The following is a 19,444-nucleotide window of genomic DNA, read 5'->3' as shown; positions in this document are numbered from 1 at the left end:
AGTCTCAAAGTGCTCTTGGGCCATTCTCACCCCAGGAACCACTGCCTTCCCCTTGTAGCCCATGCAGGTCCTCAGACCCCACAGCCGAGTCTCTATGGAAACCTGGGATCTGGAACCTAGATATTTGGGAGATAGCATGGGGACCCTGGAAGGTTGGGAGAGGCCACAAAATTTCCTGGGGACCAGATGATGGCTTACAGCAGCAAGAAAGATTCAAGTGAGAGGAGAGGAAGAACTTCCTAGGATCACACAACGGGGCTTGTTTTCTGGGGCAGAATCCTCAGCCTGATACAAGGAAAGCACAAGGAGAAAAGGAACTCATAGAGGGAGATCTTGTCCCCATGAGTGTTGGGTTCAGCAAGGTGTGTTGGAGGGAGGGGAGACCACATGGGGCAAACAGGCAGGAAACAAGGTGAGACTCGGAGGGGAATCTTGGCTTCCATGCGGAGGCATGAGTCCTGTCCTCTACGCACACTGTAATACCAAAATTACACAGAATCCTCTGGGCTCTCAGACATCAGGGATCTGGGAGGAGAAAAGAAGGAGCAGAGGTTGCACAGGTTCCTTTCTCTCCTTCAAGTTTGTGCTAGGATCTGAGGGGGAGTCTCCCTCCAGCAGGAGTGGAGGCACAGGTGGAGAGACTACCTGTGCAACAGTCACCATTGGCCTCTGTCCTCCCCTGAGATGGAGTGGCTTTGGGATGACCAGACAGTCAGGCCTTCCCTGTTGTCCCAGGGCTGCCAAGCGTCCCTTCCAACCTGGGGCACCACTGAGCTGTGGGCTGGCCCCACCCTTAAAGTCCTCTCAGGAAGGGGCAGAGTCACCATGGAGGGCCAGGTCCGCCCAGGTGAGCCTGAATTGCCTAGGAGGTTTTCTTTTGTCACCCTATTCCTCTGAGCATCCCCACCCACCACGTTGCTGGTGGAGAGATGTCTCTTCAGCTCTCCTTAACACCCAACAGGGTTTGCCCAGAGGAAGAGAGAAAAGAGACAGTAGGCAGAGGAGAGAACGAGAGAAAAGGGAGCAAATGTCCTTCCTTTAATTGGGCTCTGAGCCCTGCTCTCCTCCCTAGGTTCTGAAGGGTGGGAAAAGTGTGAAGGCAGGTGTAGAAATGACTTGAAATGGGGCAGAATGGTCGGATGCAGCAGGATGGGAAAGTGGAGTCCACTGGGAGGTGGGGTTGTTGGGGAGGTGAGCCAGGAGGGGAGGGAGGCAGGTTGTGTGGGCTGGAAGGTGGTGAAGGTGGGAGGGGACAGAGTGGGAGGTGGGCAGTGGAGGGTGTCAGAAGGATGGGGGTGGGCAGGGCAGGGAGGTTAGGAACCAGGATGGAGCAATGCCAGATGGAAACTCAGAGATGGTCAGGGTTGTCTGGAAGGAGGGCTGGAGGAGGATCCCCTGGGAGGAGGGGAAGATAGCAGTTCAGAAGCAGTCAGAGCCTGGGGGGAATGTAGGGAGTAGAGGCCGTGGCAGGGAAAGCAAGGGTGTTTGTGGGTCCTTGGAGGGTCCCAGGAAGGTGAGGGTAAGACCTGCAAGCCCCTTCCCATTAGGCTGAGGCCTGATCTGGAGGGGCGCTCATGAGGCCACCTGAGCAGCAGGGATAAGGGTGCGGTACCAGCTCCCCTTAGTCCAAGGCACTTACAGGGTGTGGCCGGACTGGGCTGCTTCTCAGCTCTGAGGGCAGAATCTAAGGGGGTTTCCTTGGAACATTTTTTTACTATTCATGTAGTGACACAATCTCACACACATCTGCTTATCACCTGAAGTCCTTTCATATACGTGTCTCCTGCTTTTTCTGTGCATAAAGAATTTTTCAGAGTAGGAATAATTCAGGGAAGGTAAGGACGATTGTGGGACTCCCTTGGGGATGATTAACCCTTTATGTCCATTTGTTACGTATGCTCAGTGCTCCATGCAGAACTTTGGGACAGTGGTTAGCCTCAGTAAAGATTTAAGGGAAAATGCAAAGCGTAAAGGGGAAAGAGGCATGATGGAGGTAGGGGCAAAGGTGTGGGGTAGAGCCTGCCAAGTCAGGTTTCAGATCAAGTCCGTGCCTGAAACAGACTTATTTGTGTTTCAGGAACACAGGACTGGAGCAGTGTTGGGGAGGAGCTCACCACAGGGGCTAGGGAATGGAATGGGGTGGCTTTTCCACAGGTGGACACCTGGCTGATGGAGGCTTTACCTGTTTTTATCTTCACACAATTATTAGGTAAATTTTATTAATCCCACCATATAGGTGATGAAATTGAGGCTCAGAGAGGCTATGTCAAGACTCAGGGTAGCCCAGCTTATTAATAGGCAAAGCAGGATTTGAACGCAAGTCCTTGGCTCCTGTGCGCTTGCTCCTTCCACCACACCACTGGGCAGAAGGTCTTATTCTGTGATATGTCTGCCTCAGTTTCAGGCCTGGGGGTGGGAGGTGAGGTACTTGGATGGCAGATTGATGCTCAAAAGTGTTTGGTGTATTAAGGAATGAATTATTTCCATAGATTCTGCTTCCATGGGTAGGCCTGAGTCCTAGAGACTATGGCAGGAAGAGGAATATAGCAAAGGGGTCCAGTGTGGGCCCAGAAACTGGAAATAGGTTTCCTGTGGGTTTCCATGCTTTTCCACGACATTCTAGATCTCCAGAATCTAGAGGTCTGGGCACTGGATCTTTAGAAGAAGGAATAGAGTGCCGTGTATGTGTGCCTGGTGTGTTTGATGAGTGCATGATAGTGTGGAAGTTTTGGTGTGCATGACCGTCTGTAAATATATGATTTTGTGAGTATGTGTCTTTGTGTTTCACACATGTGAGAATGTTTGTTATGTGTTGGTGTGTATATGTGTGCATTTTGAGAATATGTGTGTATGTGTGTGAACATCTGAGTATGTCTGCATGTGTGCATGTGTGTCACAGACTAGAAATTTGGTTTCTGTCTTGTCCAGCAAGAGAGCAGACACAGAATTGAATAGGAGAGGAGCTAATGTATGGAAGAGGCAAGAGCTCCAAACAGGAGTTTTGTCTCCCTATTTATGGAGCTCTCAAGATCTTACACATATAGTGAACATGAGGAAAATAATCAGACAGTAATCATTAACTTGTGTGGGCAAGAAGCAAAGCGTTGAGGGGGCAAGTGGAGTTTGTGATCAAAGTACATTAATATACTGGCATTAAGGGAAAAGTAGTTTTCTGCAGGTGATATAACAAATTACTTGTGACCCCATTACAGTATCTTGCTGGCTAACCTCTGGCACATTCGCCCCCTGGTGGCAAACTTTCTGCCCTATGTTTTTTCTAACCCATTTATATACATAGAACCTATTTCCCCACAGTTTCCCTTTTTTTGTTGTTGTTGTTGTTCTCTCTATTTTGAAGTTTCCACGCAAGAACTGTCATGACCAGCTTCTGATCCATCTTATGCTATTGGGTGAATTGGAAGGTGATTCTGGAAGAGAACAAAAATGACCTAGTAAAAGTATTCTGCTCCCAGAGTTATAACGGAGGATTGGTACCTTTTGCCTTTTTCCTATAAATTCAACGTCATCCTCAAGGGCTTTGAAGCATGCCAATATTTGTCTATAAAAGTTTGGCTTATTAGCTCTTTGGTAGTGTTGAACATAAGTTGGTTAAGTATGTGAGCAGGTGATTATAACATATTACTTGTGATTCCATTACAAAATCTTGCTAGCTAACCTTGGACACTTTCGCCTAGTGGCAGCAGCTTTCCACCCCTAAGCCTTTTTCTAACAGATTTGTGTAAGTAGAACCTATTTTCCTACGCATGTGTATGTGTGTGTGTACTGACCCAGCAGGGCCTGAAGATTCATAGCTGAAGATGTCTTTGACTTGTGCACATTTGTAGCATGATTCGGGCTGTGTTGTGGGGTGGGGTGAGTGGGAGGCCAGAAGAGAAAGGCTGTCTGTGCTTGGGGTGTGGGGGATTGGATAGCCTGTGCAATGCGTGCCTCTGCTTTGCCAGGCACAGGGCATGGCTTCAAGGTCCCAGGATCTGAGGCTGGGTGGGGACTGGGTCCTCAGGCCTTCATACAGGGCTTGCATTGGAAGGGCTCAGATGTTCTGCTCTGAGCAGGGAGGGCCAGACACTGGAGGGTTTAGGCCTACTGTCTACCCCAACTCCACCTCCAGGATTTGGGAATGATGTCACAAGGCTATACTTCCTAACTCTAGGCTCCACCCATTCTGCCTGAGGGCCTTAGAGTCCCTAGAAGTCTTTGTGTGCCACCTTCTGAGGCTGGAATGACCACAATCACAGTGAAACTTCTGTCTCTGTCAGTACTATTTGGACAGGTCCAAACCATATCCTTGTCTCTTGGAGGACTCTGGTAAGGCAATTCATGCATTCCTAGTGAATTTCACACAGGCAAGGTTTTTCAGACCCCTTGTGGAGTCTCTTTGAGTCTAACTTAATTTGTTCTTATTGAGTCTAACTTAAATTGTCTTATTGCACATTGTGCCCATAAGACCAGGCTGAGTTTGTGAAATGGAGCCCAGTTTTCTTACCCAAATTATGGAAGTAGTTCTTTGTATAGGCACATGGGTCCAGAGTGCAGGGACACTAAGAGGATGTGGGGCTAACTCTGGTGGATCACGGATGGGTCAAACATTTCCTGAGAAGAAGGGCCAGGATCAACAGGGCAGATTCAGAGAAGGGATCTCAGAAACCACAGGTTTTCCCTGTTTCCACTGTCACTGGAAGCTCTGCCGTGTCAAACAGGGATGAGGTTAGAACTGGAAATTGCCTCCCTGCCTGCAGCATGGAGGAGCCTCTGGAGACACGGGACAAAGAGCAGATGATGAATGCAAGTTGTTCTGTTCAGGAAGTAGGAAGAGAGGGGCAGGGGCTGTGGGACTCTGAGGGGCAGAGGGGGGTGTGTGCGGAGGGTGAGGGTGTGCACAGCACGGTGTTTGTGGTGTACATCTCTGTGCTCCGTGGCTAACAGTCCTCTGTGCACCAGTCATGGATGTAAACATGTGTCACATGGGGAAGGGTGCAGCTTTGACGGGATTTTTAAACCATGGTTTGTGAACAGGCCTGTGAAGTGTGCTTTTCTGTTAGGAGCCGCAGTCAGAACAGATGGGAAGACCTGGTTGGGGAGTAAGAAAACATGGGTCCCAGTTGTCTCTCTAGGTACCAGCTGGGACCCTGTGAAGTGTCACCTCTGATCTGGGATGTCCCCAGCTGTGTGAAAAACCACACAGCCCTTCTGGGCCAGCAGCTCCAGTGTTGGGACCAGAAAAGGGAAGGGGACTGCAGTGGGTGATGACATTTCAGGGGTCAAAGAAAATTAGGAATACCTTGGGAAAAAGCTGCACAGGGGTTCCAGAATTGGGAAATTCATGGGTTCCTGCTGGAGCCAAAGTCGCCTCCAGCCTGGGCAGCCAGGCCCTATCTCAGCACACTGGGCCCAGGGCTGGCTCCTCAGGGAGCGCTAATCTCTGCTGCCCTCTCGTGGCCCCTGAGCCCTGTGCAGGCCGCAGCTGAGAATGTTCCCCCTGAAGTTCCCCTTACCCTCTGGTGAAAATCGCCTTAAGAGAAGAGATGTTTGGCAGTCTAACCACATATTTTCCCCCATCTCCCCTGGTCATTGGAGTCACCCACGACCTCATTAAGGCTGGAAAAGTCTTCCTGAGATCTGTCTCTTTTTGCCATTTTATCAGGTTTTAAGTTCTGCTTTTGGGGATGTGCTGTGGAGACCAGGGACTGAGATCAAGATAATGAGTGGCAAGAGCAACTTCTGTCCTCCTCGGGTTCCGTCTAAAACCTCAGTTTCCTAAGGTCTTTGGGAGTTTTCAAAGAAAGATGGCAGGGGTAGTGACATTCCTGGAGGAAATGGGTCTGGAGCAGACCAGAGATTACGTGTGTAGGTTTCCACGAATTTGCACCTGAGCTCAGTCTCTCAGCCTCAGCAGAGATGGATTGGCAGGTGTCAGGAGGCAAGAGACAGAAATGCTGGGGGGAGATGGCATATTTGACAGATGTTGACAGGACTCCGTATCTGGTAGCTCTGGAGTCCCCTCCCACCCCCCAGGCTGCCCTTGACACACCCTTCTAGTGCTCCTTGTTCATTAGTGACTGCCTGTCTTTGGGGAAACACCCAGGGGACAAGCTGCATTGTGTGGGTTAGGGCGGAGAGGTGGACGGAGGACACCAGGTAAATGTGGAGAAAGAGGAGTTGGGATGACGGAGATTTGGGCTGAGGTCCCATGATCCTTGGCAGGGGAAACTGTCCTGGCTGCAGATACTGACTTGCAGGGGGTGAGTGAAGGGGGGGGGGGGTGGGATAGATTATTGAAGGGGATTGAGAGCCACTGATTTAGGCACTTATTTTGGGTGACCTGTTGTAAAATGAGCAAATAACTTTATTGAGAACTTCCTATGTACAAGAAGAGTTACAGATGCCATGAGGAGATAAACGACGGACACACATATTTTCTATTCCCCTTCCCATATTTGAAGAGCTACCATATCTCCTCCCTAGACTGGTTGCCCCAAGAAGGCCTGTTTCAGAGGTCCGAAGAGCCACTGGGCAGTTCTCCCCCAAGATGTAGAGGCAGAGTTCTCAGTCTTCCAGTTCTGCACACCCTGCAAAGACCTTCTGTGAGCCTCCTGCCTCTACCCCTCCTCTTCCCACAGAATTCTCTCCAGATTCTTAATTCCTGATTGAGGCAGACTTTGAGGCCTTCTCAGAATTTCCAGTTGACAAAGTGGGGAGGAGTAGGGCAGCCTTAATCCCTCACTGGGTTTGGATCTAGATGCCAATAACCAGACAAGTGCCCTTTCACCTTGGAAAGGTGTGGGTGTGGGTGTGTGTGTGTGTGTGGGTGTGTGTGTGTGTGTGTGACCGCCTTCATTCCTTCCCAAATCCCACCCCTCCCTCCTCTTATGAGCTCTCTGAGGCTACCTTCTGCTTCCCCTTTCTGAGAACTGGCTCTATCAGCGGTTTCCTCTATTTGCCTCAGTCCCACCTTCTTTCCATAGGTTTTCTCCCTCATTCAGGCTTTTCATACCTCTGTCTGGACTGAATCCTTCTGCCCCAGCCATCACTATCTCTCCCTCCCTGGTGTACTTACTAGACTGTACCTGGTTCCTCTGTGTTACCACCCTCTGGTCTATCTACACCTTACTTTGCCGCTCATTGCAGGTCCTCCTTCCCCCTCCCATACTCTGTCTACAGCGGCAGTCACCTCCCAGTCTGAGTCCTGGCCCTCGGTGTATTTCTGCTGGGGTGCTCTCTCCCACTGACCCTTCTACTGCTGGTTTTCAGGTGTGGTCCCTGGGCTTTGCCCCTGCCACTTCCATGGGGGCTTCTCTGGCCCCTCCAGAGTTCCAGTTTGACCTGTTCTCTCCTCCCTCTTCCTGTTGTGAGGCTGCAGGCACTGCCTTCTGGCTCCCAGGCTCTGCCAGGACTCCCCTGAATATGGGGGACAGTGGTGAAGCTGGAGGTCTTGGGCTGAGCTGGAATCCCAGCTCTCTTCCTCCCCATGGAGTCTCTTCACCTGACCTCACTCACCTGTAAAAGGTGGGAAATAATTGCAGGGGCTGCTGCAAAAAAAATTCCTGGGACTGTAGTGGGAATTAGTGCTACAGTAAGGATGCAATATACTTGGCACATAGTAAGCACTCAGTAAATATTAGCTCTTGGTATTTGCCCTTCCTCAGTCTGTTCTGCTTATGCTGGAACCCAAACAATGTTTAGAAGAGAGAAGAACTAAAGCAGTAGACTGAAGAGACCAAAACCAACTGACTATCAGGAATTTTATAAGATTCAGCCTAACAAGTGCTCTAAGCTCTGAACACAGGAAAAGCACATACATGGGGACAAGAGGAAGGAGACAAGACTGAACCACAGAACATAGGAAACCATGTGAATTGTGCACTGGAAGGAGAAAATTCAATCGTGGGGAGGATGGAGGCTGCCCAAAGTCCAGCCTGTGTTCATCCTGTGCTGGCAGCACTGGCCACCCTCTGTCTCAGCAGTCATGGGCCTGTGTGTGCTGGGGCTGCAGAGGGTCTGGGAATCCAGGTCCCAGAATACTCTCACCTCCAGACAGGACCTGGACTCCTGGAGCCGCAGACGCACATCTTCCTCTCCCCTCCATGCGTGTTGTTACACACACACACACACACACACACACACACACACACACACGTGCAGGTGCCCTAGGATTTCTAAAGGAAAGCACTGCCCCACTAGAGATGGATTCCCTCCAGCTGCCTGCTTCCCTGACACTAACACATCACAGGCCAGTGTAGGCTCAGATGGTGTCCCTGCTTTGGCTTCTTCCTCAGTTCCCTCGCTTCTCAAAAGGAGCAGAATCAGTGAGTCACACACTCTACCCTCTCTGTGTATGCTGGGCACTGAGGGGAGACCCAGAAGGAAGAGCAGAGACCCTGTCTTATGGGAGGTCCTGGCAACTGGTGCTCTGGGCACTCCCTCAGCACATGTCTGTGAGCTGCGTTGGACAAAGGCACCTGGAACAGATGCCTGGATCTCATGACTCAGATGATGGGAGACAGGCAAACACCACATATGGGAAGACTAGGAGACACAGAAGTCTAGAAGGTGTCCTAGGGGACAGAAGAATGATACTCATCTATTTAGCAAGGAGCAGGAGAACAGAGAGGAGAGGGTCAGATAAGCCAGAGCTCTCAGTACGTTCATGACCTTGAGGGAAAGAAGGTGAACTTAGAGACAGATTAGGCAGAAATGTGTAGGTGTATGTATGTGTGTGTGTGTGTGTGTGTTAGGGAAAGTAGGTTAGGGAGGTAGAGGGTTGAAGGAAGCAGGATCTGCTGGAGAGAGAGAGAGAGAGCTTGTGCTGAGATGACCTGGAGAGCCCACCCTCCAGGAGTGGGATGTGACAGGGTGGCAGAGATGGTAGAGATGTGCGGCAGCAATGTAAAATGTGCCATGGTTGTAGCTCCACAGTGACCTTGAGCTAGATAGACAAGATGCTGAGAAGCTAGGGTGACGTCCCTGGCCATGATGTGTCCTCACAGGCTGTGAGGATGAGCCTGGACTGCATAGGCGAGTGAGCCATAGCTGGAGGGAGACAGTTGCCAGGGCCTAGACAGGGGGGCAAGAGGCTCCTAGAATCGGGAGACAGAAAGGAGGGGGAGACAGGGATAGGGTGGGGAGAGGTAAAGGGAAGACTGAGGCTTCCACTAGGTTTCTCCTCTTCTCCTGTTAGACCTATGAGTGCAAACATGTGGTATCTGTCCTCCTCCATCTGACTTATTTCACTTAGCATGACACCCTCGAGGTCCATCCACTTTCCTACAAATCCACAAGTGACATAAACAGACACTTCTCCAAAGAGGACATCCTTATGGCCTATAGGCACATAAAACGATGAATTCTGTATTTTAAAGCTCAGAGATCTTCAGCAAATGATCTGGTTTAGCCTTTCTTATTCAGAGGGTAAGGTGTGACTTCCCCACTTCCTAGATGAGGCCTCAACTTGGCCAAGCTCTCCTGGGCAGAACATGCTGAGAAGGGCCCCAGGAGACAGGTTTTTTGCCCTCTGGGGACCACTTCTCCCTCATACAACTAGGCATCAAGTCTGATTGCTTCCCAGAGGCGGAACTTACAGGAGGCAGCACAGTGCAGTCGTTTGATTATTTGCTCTGTCCCTTACCAGCTCTGTGGCTTGAGGCAAGTTATTTAACCTCTCTGTGCTGTAGTTTCATTATCTGTAAAATAGCAGTTCTAATACCTGCGTCTGTAGTGTGTTACTGAGCTAGTCTTTGCAGAGTTGCAGGAAAGCCTGGGGGAAAGGCAGGAACCAGTGTTAGATCTTCACACCCTTGGCTAGTTGCTTCTTCACTGGTCCCTTGAAACCTAGATTCACAGGTCTGGAGGTTTTTATTCTTTGCCTCAGTTTCTCCTTTTGTAGGCTGCATATGTAAATTTTTAGGATCTTTTAGTTCCCAGCCACTCAAAGACATTAATGGTAGCTGCTCAGAAGGTGTCTACATTGTTGATCCCATGTTAATATACAGTCACCACTATGTTATTTTGCTTCCATTTTGCATGGTACTTCTTTAGCTCTCAATGCAGACATCCTCCCAGTCCTTATCCTCTCTTCCCTCTTCCCCATGTGACCCCTAACCAGTCTGTTCCCAGCACTTTCTCCAGAGCTTATCAGCCTCCCTTGCCTGTTTGCCTTTGTTTCTCTGTATCCTTGGTCTCCACTCTCCTTTGCACTGATTGTGGTGAACTGCATTAACTCAGAAATATTTAGGATTGAGCTCAGGGTTCTTTTGATTGTAGCATTTTGGGGGCAAGGGTAGGGGAGGCCATTGTCATATCTATGTAAGGGACTCTGGGATCCCCAGGTTGGCACCGGGAGGGAGCCTGGGGAAGGAATGGCAGCAGCTTCATCCCATCATCTTTCTGGGTACCTCCACCACCAGTAGCACCTGAAAGGGAACTGCACTCAGCAGGGAGCCTGGTGAGATAGAAGAGGATCATAGAGCAAATATATGTCCCCCTCCCTGCCATGCCTCCCTCCTCCTGCTCCATTGTTGCCTCCTTAACTCTCTTCGTCTTCCTCCGTCCCCCGTCCTCACCGTAGCCCTGTCTTCTTCCTACTCTGCCTCCTTCACCTTCATCTCTACTAGGCAGGTCAGTTTGTCTGTGGGACTGTCTGTCTGACTGCAAATACACTGTTGTCTCAGATTTTCTGGGACTGAGGCTGCCCTCAGCTTGCCCTTCTGGCTGTCTCCCTCTCTGCTTCCCTCCCTCAGTCCTTGAGGGTCTCTCTTCCCATCACATATTTGTTTCATCCTGTGTGCTTTTCAGTTTCCCCTCACACATCTCCCGTCTGTCTCCTTTTGCTGCCCCTCTCCATCCCCGTTGCCTCTCTTATCTCCTTGTTTCTCTTATCTTTGTGTCTTTCAGCCTCTTCCTCTCTCTCTGGCTCATACCCCAGCTTCCTCACCTCTTCCCTCCTCCCACCCCTCAAGGTTCAGACAATTCATGTGGAATCACCTGTATGGGCTCTACTATCCAGGTCCCCACATTGTGTCCCCTCCACCAGGAGAGACTTAGAACCCCAACTCTGTATCCTCTGATTCCCCCCAGTCATACAGTCTTGGTCCCTTCTTTTCCTTTGTTTTTTTTTTTTAACTTAAAATATTGTACTGGGATCCACACAAAAGGAGGGAGTGAAGGGTGGGCAACATGCAGGGGACCTAGAATCACAATGACATGGCAGAGCCACAGCTTCTGTCCTGTGGTGGTGGTGGGGGGGGGGATGAGAAGAAAAGGCCAGGGCTGGAGCTGGGGGGCAAAAGGGGTGGGGACACTGTGACGGTATCTCCCCACTTCCAGGAAGCACCTACAGTCCCTAGATCACCCCAGTTTACCCTGTACCCTACAATTCTGTCTCTTGTCCTGCCTCTGGCCCTAGTTGCTCCCTCTTTTCCTCCCTTCGACATGTTTTGCTCTGATAGTTATTTTAGTAGAATGATATTTAGGGCTGGCCCGAAACAACCCACCTTATGAACTGACTAGTTTCCTATCCTGCTTCTGCCCCTTCTCCAGTCTCACGTTTTCTGGTCTCTGGGACTGAGTCTTTCATTCCCCTCCCTCCCCTCCTCCCTGCCCCTTAAAAAAATAAAAGCACTAACTCCCCAGGGAGAGTGAGTAGACCTTAGTGGTGGTAGAAGGGGGAGAGGAAAGACTTTCAAGGAGAGGTTCACCCATCCCTGGAAGGGCAGGGCAGGGGAAGGTATCGGGAGGAGAGGGAGTGAGGGCTGTCGCTCCTCTGTCCTCTGCTACCCCTGCCTACTGTCCAGGGGCTTCAACACAACCGAGGAGACAAGTGTGTGTGGGGTCAGGTCTGATATGTCTTTGTTGTTGTTGTTATATCTTAGCATCTAGATCCATATAAGTATCTGTAGCAAATATTTAACTAGATCTGTCTAGGTGGTCAAACTGGATTTACTGTTTTGAGATGTGGTGGATTATTTTTTGTCTCTTTGGTGGGGGACATGAAAGGAAGACCTAAAAGAGATTTATTTATTAGATCATTTTGAAGCTGAAGAGTCACTTAAACTGATGTCTTACTTCAAAACAGTTATACATAATGCCACAATGGGGCAGTTCTCTGCTCTTCCATGCAGCCTGGTCAGGTTGACTAACAGTCCGCAGAAATTATTCACTACTCTTGCAAACACAGAAAACGAGGTCCTTACTACTATTACCTTCCATCAATAAGGAAGCCATCTTGGGTCTTAATATGCCTTAGCTTTGACTGTTAATTTCTGATTGAGGAATACCTGTTGTGGTTCATAGTTCATGTACCTTTTTATTTATTTGGGCATTTGGAGAGGTATTCGTGAAATGGCCTTACCTGTAAGTTCCCAGAGAGGAGAATTCTGTATTTGCCATTACTATCTTGTGTAACTGAGTGATGATGATTTAGGGGTAATGGTGGTGGTGGTGATGATTTAGGGAAATAAAAATGTTTCTTTTGCTTGAGTTCTTTTGCATACAGAATCAGTGTGGTGCCTGAATTTCTCATTTGGGATTTGCCTTTGTATTCTTTTAAGCTTAGTTGAGATCTGATATTTAATAGACTGAATACAGTCTTTCTCACTTAGAAACGTTCTTGTTGTTTCAACTTAAGGGAAAATCCAATGTCTCATTTTCGATCCAACCCAAAGTACATAGAACCTATCTATATATACTGACAGTACGGGAAAAATGGTAGTAAATACAGAAAATTATTATCTCTGGGAGCTTGCAATAATTTTTTTAATGTTTATTTATTTTTGAGAGAGAGAAAGACAGAGTGTGAGCAGGGAGGGGCAGAAAAAGAGAGGGAGACACAGAATCTGAAGCAGTCCAGTGTCTGAACTGTCAGCACAGAGCCCAACACGTGATTGCACTCAGGAACAGCAAGATCATGACCTGAGTGGAAGTCAGACACCTAACCAGATGAGCCACCCAGGCACCCCTGGGAGCTTATAGTATAAGGGCATTTCATGGATACTTCCCTATCCTCTTGAAACAAGTGAAATCCTGTTACACACACTTTTCAATCAATTGACTATGGTACCACTCCTCACTTTTGCATGCTAGCCTTAAATGTGGCAGTTTCAGTACATGTTATGATGCCTAATGTCAAAGCATTACATGATTTATTTTCCAAATAAAATAAAGAAATGAAGATATAAACTCTGTGTTATTTACATGTTCAATTGCCACACATCAAAGTGATGACACTGGTGTAAATAATGACCCTCACAGAAAATGTATATTCTCTAGTCTGACTTGGGTCACTTCCTGTGTGCTTTCACTTTGTTGTGGTAAAAGAGATTTGGACCTCCGTTGTATCAGATCTCTGGCATCGTCAAACAGGGCTGTTCATCCTGAAGTGTTTCCCTGGATGTGGCCAATTAACTCTTTGTACCTTGTATATTTGGAGTTTTCTTCCTTTTCAAACTAAAAAAGGAAGGCAATTCTTTATCTTCTCTGTTGATCTTCCAAAACTGAGAGTTTGTTCAGAATACCCATTATTCCTAATCTCAAGTCCATATTTCTTTGTAACTTTTTTTAAAATGTGAGGAGATCCCAGAACAAAAAGGTCTGTATTCATGCCTGATGTTCATTGATCTTCATGCTTATTTCCATGGATGATTAATAGATACTAACCATGCTCTAGGTGCTATGAGCTCTGAGCTGGCCACAGACATGGGTCACAATGGGGAACACTAATGCCTATTTTATATATGCTACTAGGTCATGTCTCTGGTTATCAATAATGACCAAACCAGAGTGATCACTTTGACATAAGTGATGTCCTTTTACCAGCATCCATCCCCCTGACATTTTAGTTCTGGATTGTGGTTAATCACATTTTGGAGTGACTAGTGAACTAATACTTCTATGGTACAGGCTCTTCTGCATTAAGGATAAAGAGCAGATTGCCATTCTCTGGCAACCATTCCCAGTCTGCCTCTGATTGGCAGCCAAATCTGGGCAGCAAATGGCCAAGTGAAATAGGAGGCTTAAAAAGATGTTTTCTCAGGGCGCCTAGATGGTTCAGTCGGTTGAGCATCCAACTTCGGCTCAGGTCATGATCCCCCACTCTGTGAGTTTGAGATTCATGTCGGGCTCTGTGTTAACAGCTCAGAGCCTGGAGCCTGCTTTGGATTCTGTGTCTCCCTCTCTCTCTGCCTCTCCCCTGCGCACACTTTGTCTCTTTCTCAAAAATAAATAAACGTTAAAAAATTAAAACAAAAAGATGTGTTGTCAAGCCATCCTCATTGTGCTAGCACCATCTATCCACCTACCCTCCTTCGTTCCAGCCAAGGCTGTCCTTTTTTGACAGAAGTTTTTTTAACAGCGTGTGTCTGCCCCATCCAGAAGCCATGGATGATGGCTGAAGTTTGAGAAGGCCAAATCTGAAAGTAATCAGGTTGCCAGGAAAATTTCAAGCATCTTTCTGACATTGGGCTCCCATTTCAGAAAATGTATACACCCTCTTCCACCTGCTTTCCTTTACACAATGAGAATCAAGGTTTCACTTTCTTCTCTAGCATTCCCTGAACTGTACTGAGGTGTTTCTTTTTCTTCTCTAGAATGAGGCAGTGACTAAAAAATATTTTTAATAAATCAATGAATAAATTGGATGATGAAAGAAGTCTCAGGAAGGTGAGATTTGGCATCTGGAGATCTATTGACTATATTTCCACTACAAGCCAAGTAAAAGGAGATGGGCTAAAGTTGTGGGCTGGAATTACAGTTAGCTGGAAAATCATCTCTGGGAACTATTGGAATGGGTAAGGGATGCTTTGGAATCTTTCTTGGCACCTAAAGAATAGTCTGGAGAGTTTCTGGCCCTAGGTTAGGTTTGGATGTCAGCAGGACATGGTATAGGGCTTTCTGATTTAATGATTCCAGTAGTTCTGACTCCTGTCCATCACTATGTATTTGGGAGGAAAGAAGAGAGATTGGCAGAAGGTGACCTGGGCAGAAAGATAGGAATTTGCTTAAGTACTCCTTTAATAGCCATGCCCTGAGCCTTCCCTCTTTGCGGTGGTAGGTTCTTCAGAAGAAAGAACATGGTCTTTGAAGTAACAAAGAACCAAGTTCAAATTCTAGTTCTTCTTGGTACTGGGTTATGAGCTTGGGACAATTGTCTCACCTCTCAGTCTGTAAAGTAATACTTACTTCATTGGGTTGTTATGGGAATTAAGTGAAATGACATCTCTGCATTAGTTGCAGCTCAACAAATTCTGGTTCACCTTCACCACTCTCTATTTATCCCTAAATCTTGCACATATACCTGGTACCCCTATTTGCTAGATACTATTTTTCTCTGTCTTCAGCGTTTGCATATGTTCTCCCAATACCTTTATGAGTTCAAGTCTTGGGCCCTGGTTTACTAGTGTTTGTTAGTCCCACAAAATGACAGTAAGAGAATGGAGTTTTTATAACTGTACTTACATGAGCCAAGGCTATGGTGTCTTTGCAGTCATTCTTGCGTGGTGACAACTTTGGTTGTAAATCACAGACAAAGGAGCTCTACCTCCCCCCCCCCCTCTAATCCAAAGCTCCTGATTTGACTTGATTATTCTGGGTGAGGTTTGGTTCTAACAAAAAGTGATGGCAAGCTTTTTATATAAAGAGCATTCAGAGAAGGAGAATTCATAACCTTTACTATTGGGACATTCTTTTTTTTCTTTCTACATTTTTAGTTTGCAAATCATTAATCCTACAGAAAGTTGCAAGAATAGTAGTAAACATCCATTTATTTTTCACTAGGTTTGACCAGTTGTTAATATTTTGCCACATTTGCTTGCTCTATCCAATGTACATGTGTATGTGTGTGGGTGCATGTATGTATAAAATATCGTCTGTAGTCTACGTTTAATAACTGCATGTTTTATCGCTTCTCGGCCTTTTGGCTAAGATCAAGTGTAGTATCTGTTCTTATCAGTTTAATAACTGCCTATTTTGCTTTCTACTCAAGTATATCTCATTGATCCAGGTGCAATCCAGTGTTATGCATTGTATTTCATTGTTATGTCTCTTTATTCTCATTTATTCTGCAACAGTTCTTTAGCCTGTCATTCCTGACATTGACAGTTTTGAACAGTACATGTCAGTTGTTTTATAGAAAGTCCTCTTTTTGTACAAAGTTGTTTTGGAGACTGATCATTTTTATCATCACATTTAGGTTACCCATTTTGGATAGGAATTTTATTAAAGAAAATGTTAAAGGCAATGAGTGCCGTGTAAGCAGGGAACATGTCTTTTTCCTCCCTGCTGTGTTTGTAGCATCAAACACTAGGACTGACATCAAAATTTTTTAAAATGTCTTCATTTTATTTTTTAGAGAGGAAAGAGAGTGTGAGTAGGGGAGGGACAGAGAGAGAGGGAGACACAGAATCTGAAACAGGCTCCAGGCTCTGAGTTGTCAGCACAGACCCTGACATGGGGCTCGAACTCATGAACCATGAAATCATGACCTGAGCTGAAGTCAGACACTTAACCTACTGAGCCACCCAGGTGCCTTTAGGACTGCCAGTTAGAAGGTGCCAAATGTTTATCCAATGAACAAATGAATGAATGAAATAAGACTTTCACTGCCACTAAAGTCTATGATTTTTCTATTTGAGGAAGGGTAAGGAGCAGCATTCTCCTATATCGTAGTCCCCTTTTTATTATAAATACGTGAAAGCTTAAGGATAATTCAGGACATCTGTAAAGACCCATGGAGACATGAAATGAGATGGACCCTATGTTATGAGGCAACCTGTGGAGTCTCTTTACACTGAGGGTGGGTGGTTATCATATTGTGTTGGAAGTGGTCAATGAATTAGATGGTTGTCAGCTGAAAGAAAACCAGCACAGGAACCTATGAGAACATGGCCTGTTTCCTTGAAAGAGAAATTAGTTATTTACTAACTTAGTGAAAATATTTTCTGTCTCTCCTCCTTTTCCAGCAGCAACAACCCCATTATTCTCTCCCTCACCTTCCATGTTGCACCCTAGTCACACACATAAGTGTGTATTTCTAACATTTTTGAATGGTGGGTGATTAGCCATTCTATCCAGATTATTTGTTGTTGAGGAAATCTGTGTCTCTTTAGACTTCTTTTCTAGATGTAGAAGCTTTCATTGCTGTTTCCTAGAGGGAAGTGAGGTTATGAGAAGTATTCTTTACCTCTCGGTAGTTTATTTTCAGGCTTCCCTCTGGGGACCCTTTGCTCTCCAGCTCTGAGATACTCAAATGCTTCTGATAGTCCTTCCTGAGGCATCTGGGGCTTGGGAGTAGCTTGACCTACCTAATTTTGCAAGGCTTGCAAGTGCCTGATGCAAATGCTTACATTCCCATTTCTAAGAGCCTTCCTATCTCTATCTTTGTAGTTCTTAATTTCACAAGGTTCTGGAAAAATTGCCCTTTATCTCCATGTCAGCTCTTCACTATTCACAATACTGGTGGAAATAACCTAAAATAGTGAATGATACTAAAATGACTTTTGTTTAATATTTAAGTGTTTGAGTCTTGCCTAGAGATAATCCAGGGAGTGAACAGTTCCAGTAAAAGCAATCCATTATGTTACTGTCCCATGGGTGGCTACATGGCATCTGTGCTTTGGCATGTAGAGAGGGAGCATGTAAGAACACAGCTTGTTCAGCTCTCATTGTGTTTTTAGATGCAAGTCTCCACACCTTGTCCTCAAACTCTGAAGATGGCCTTTCCTTAGTTTGGGAACCCAGTACTTAATACACAGAACATGAAAATCAGTAAGCAACCTGAGAGACTATCACTTTTTCTAGGGTTTCCATCTCACCCAGAGTAACAGCCAAAGTCCTCACAGAGACTTTCAGGCCCTACATGAAGGATCTGTCTTCCTACTTCCTTTTTTTTTTTTTTCAATGAAAAGAAGAAAACCTTTACTGAAGCCAGAGGAAGAATAACTACCTTGTTTATTTATTTTAAAAAGTTTTTAAATTTTTTTCATTAGCAGTTTATTACCACGTTGGTTTCCATGTAACACCCAGTTCTCTTCCCCACGAGTGCTCCTCTCCCTGACCATCACCCCTCTTCCTGTTCCCACTTCCCTCTTCAGCCCTCAGTGTCTTCCTACTTTCTATCTGATCTCAAACCCTAGTGCTTCCCCCTCACTCATTCTGTCGTGACCCCAGAGACCTCCTTGTATTCCTCTGAATTAGGTAAGTACCATTTCACATGTGGGAGGATTGCTAGTATTAAAAACAAAAACAAAACCAAAAACAGAACATACGAAGTGTTGTCGAGAATGTGGAGAAATTGGGACACTTGCGCATTGCTGGTGGGAATGTAAAATGATGCTTCATGTGGAACACACTATGGTGATATCTCAAAAAACTACATGTTCCATTACCATAGGATTGAGAAATCCCACTTCTGGAAAGATATCCCACAGAATTGAAGGGAGGGACTAAAAAAGACATTTGTAGGGGCACCTGGGTGGCTCAGTCAGTTAAGCGTCTGGCTTGGGCTCAGGTCATGATCTCATGGTTCGTGGGTTTGAGCCCTGAGTCGGGAAGTGTGCTGACAGCTAGCTCCGAGCCTGGAGCCCGCTTCAGATTCTGTATCTCCATCTCTCTCTGACCCTCCCCTGCTCACACTGTGTCTTTCTGTCTCTCAAAAAATAGAAAAATTGAAAAACAGCATTACAAAATATAAACATTAAATTAAAAAATGACATTTGTATAACACATATTCATAACAGAATTATTCGTAACAGCTAAAAGGTGAAGCCATCAGCAAATGGGCAGATGAACAAGGTGTGAGATACACACAAGGGAATGTTATTCAGCTTTAAAGAGGAAGGGCATTCTGACATATGTTCCAAACTGGATAAAACTTGAAGACATGCTAAGTGATGGAAGCAGGTCACAAAAGGACAATGTTGTGTGATTCCACATATATGAGGTGCCTACAGTAGTCAAATTCAGAGAAATAAAGTAGAATGGTGGTTGTCAGGGGCTACAGGGAGGGAAGAATGGGGAGTTACTTTCTATGGGTGCAGAGTTTCAGTTGAGGAAGATGAACAAGTTCTAGAGATGGATGGTGATGACAGTTGCACAACAGTGTGAAGGTGAGGCTGTCTTGGAGCACCCATTTTGTAATCACAGCACCAACTCTGAACCCTTTCTTGCTTGCCTTTGCTCTGCAGCACTGATTCTCCATCTAACATAGTATATATTTATATTACTTGTTTATCGTTTGCTTTCAACTACAGGATGTAACCAAGTTGTGTGGAGGGATTTCTGTGCTTTTTCTGCTTTACATGCAATGCTGAATAAATGAGAATCACTATATTTGTTGAGTGAATGAATAAATGAAGGACCATGATTGGACACAGACTTGAAAAGAAGGCCAAACAGAAGAGAAATTGGGAAGATGCAGTTTTCATTTGATTTTGTAAAC

At 46.3% G+C, this 19,444-nt stretch overlaps 1 pseudogene; it reads left to right on the top strand.

Annotated features, from left to right (window-relative positions):
- Positions 1–15,906: 15,906 nt before the first annotated feature.
- On the top strand, positions 15,907–16,021 carry LOC115305738 (annotated as a pseudogene).
- Positions 16,022–19,444: the final 3,423 nt, after the last annotated feature.

Source organism: Suricata suricatta, chromosome 10 (genome assembly GCF_006229205.1).
Source record: "Suricata suricatta isolate VVHF042 chromosome 10, meerkat_22Aug2017_6uvM2_HiC, whole genome shotgun sequence".
In the NCBI taxonomy this organism is placed as follows: Eukaryota; Metazoa; Chordata; class Mammalia; order Carnivora; family Herpestidae; genus Suricata; species Suricata suricatta.
Note: the sequence above shows the minus strand (reverse complement) of the source record. Positions and strands in the feature narration are given on the sequence as shown.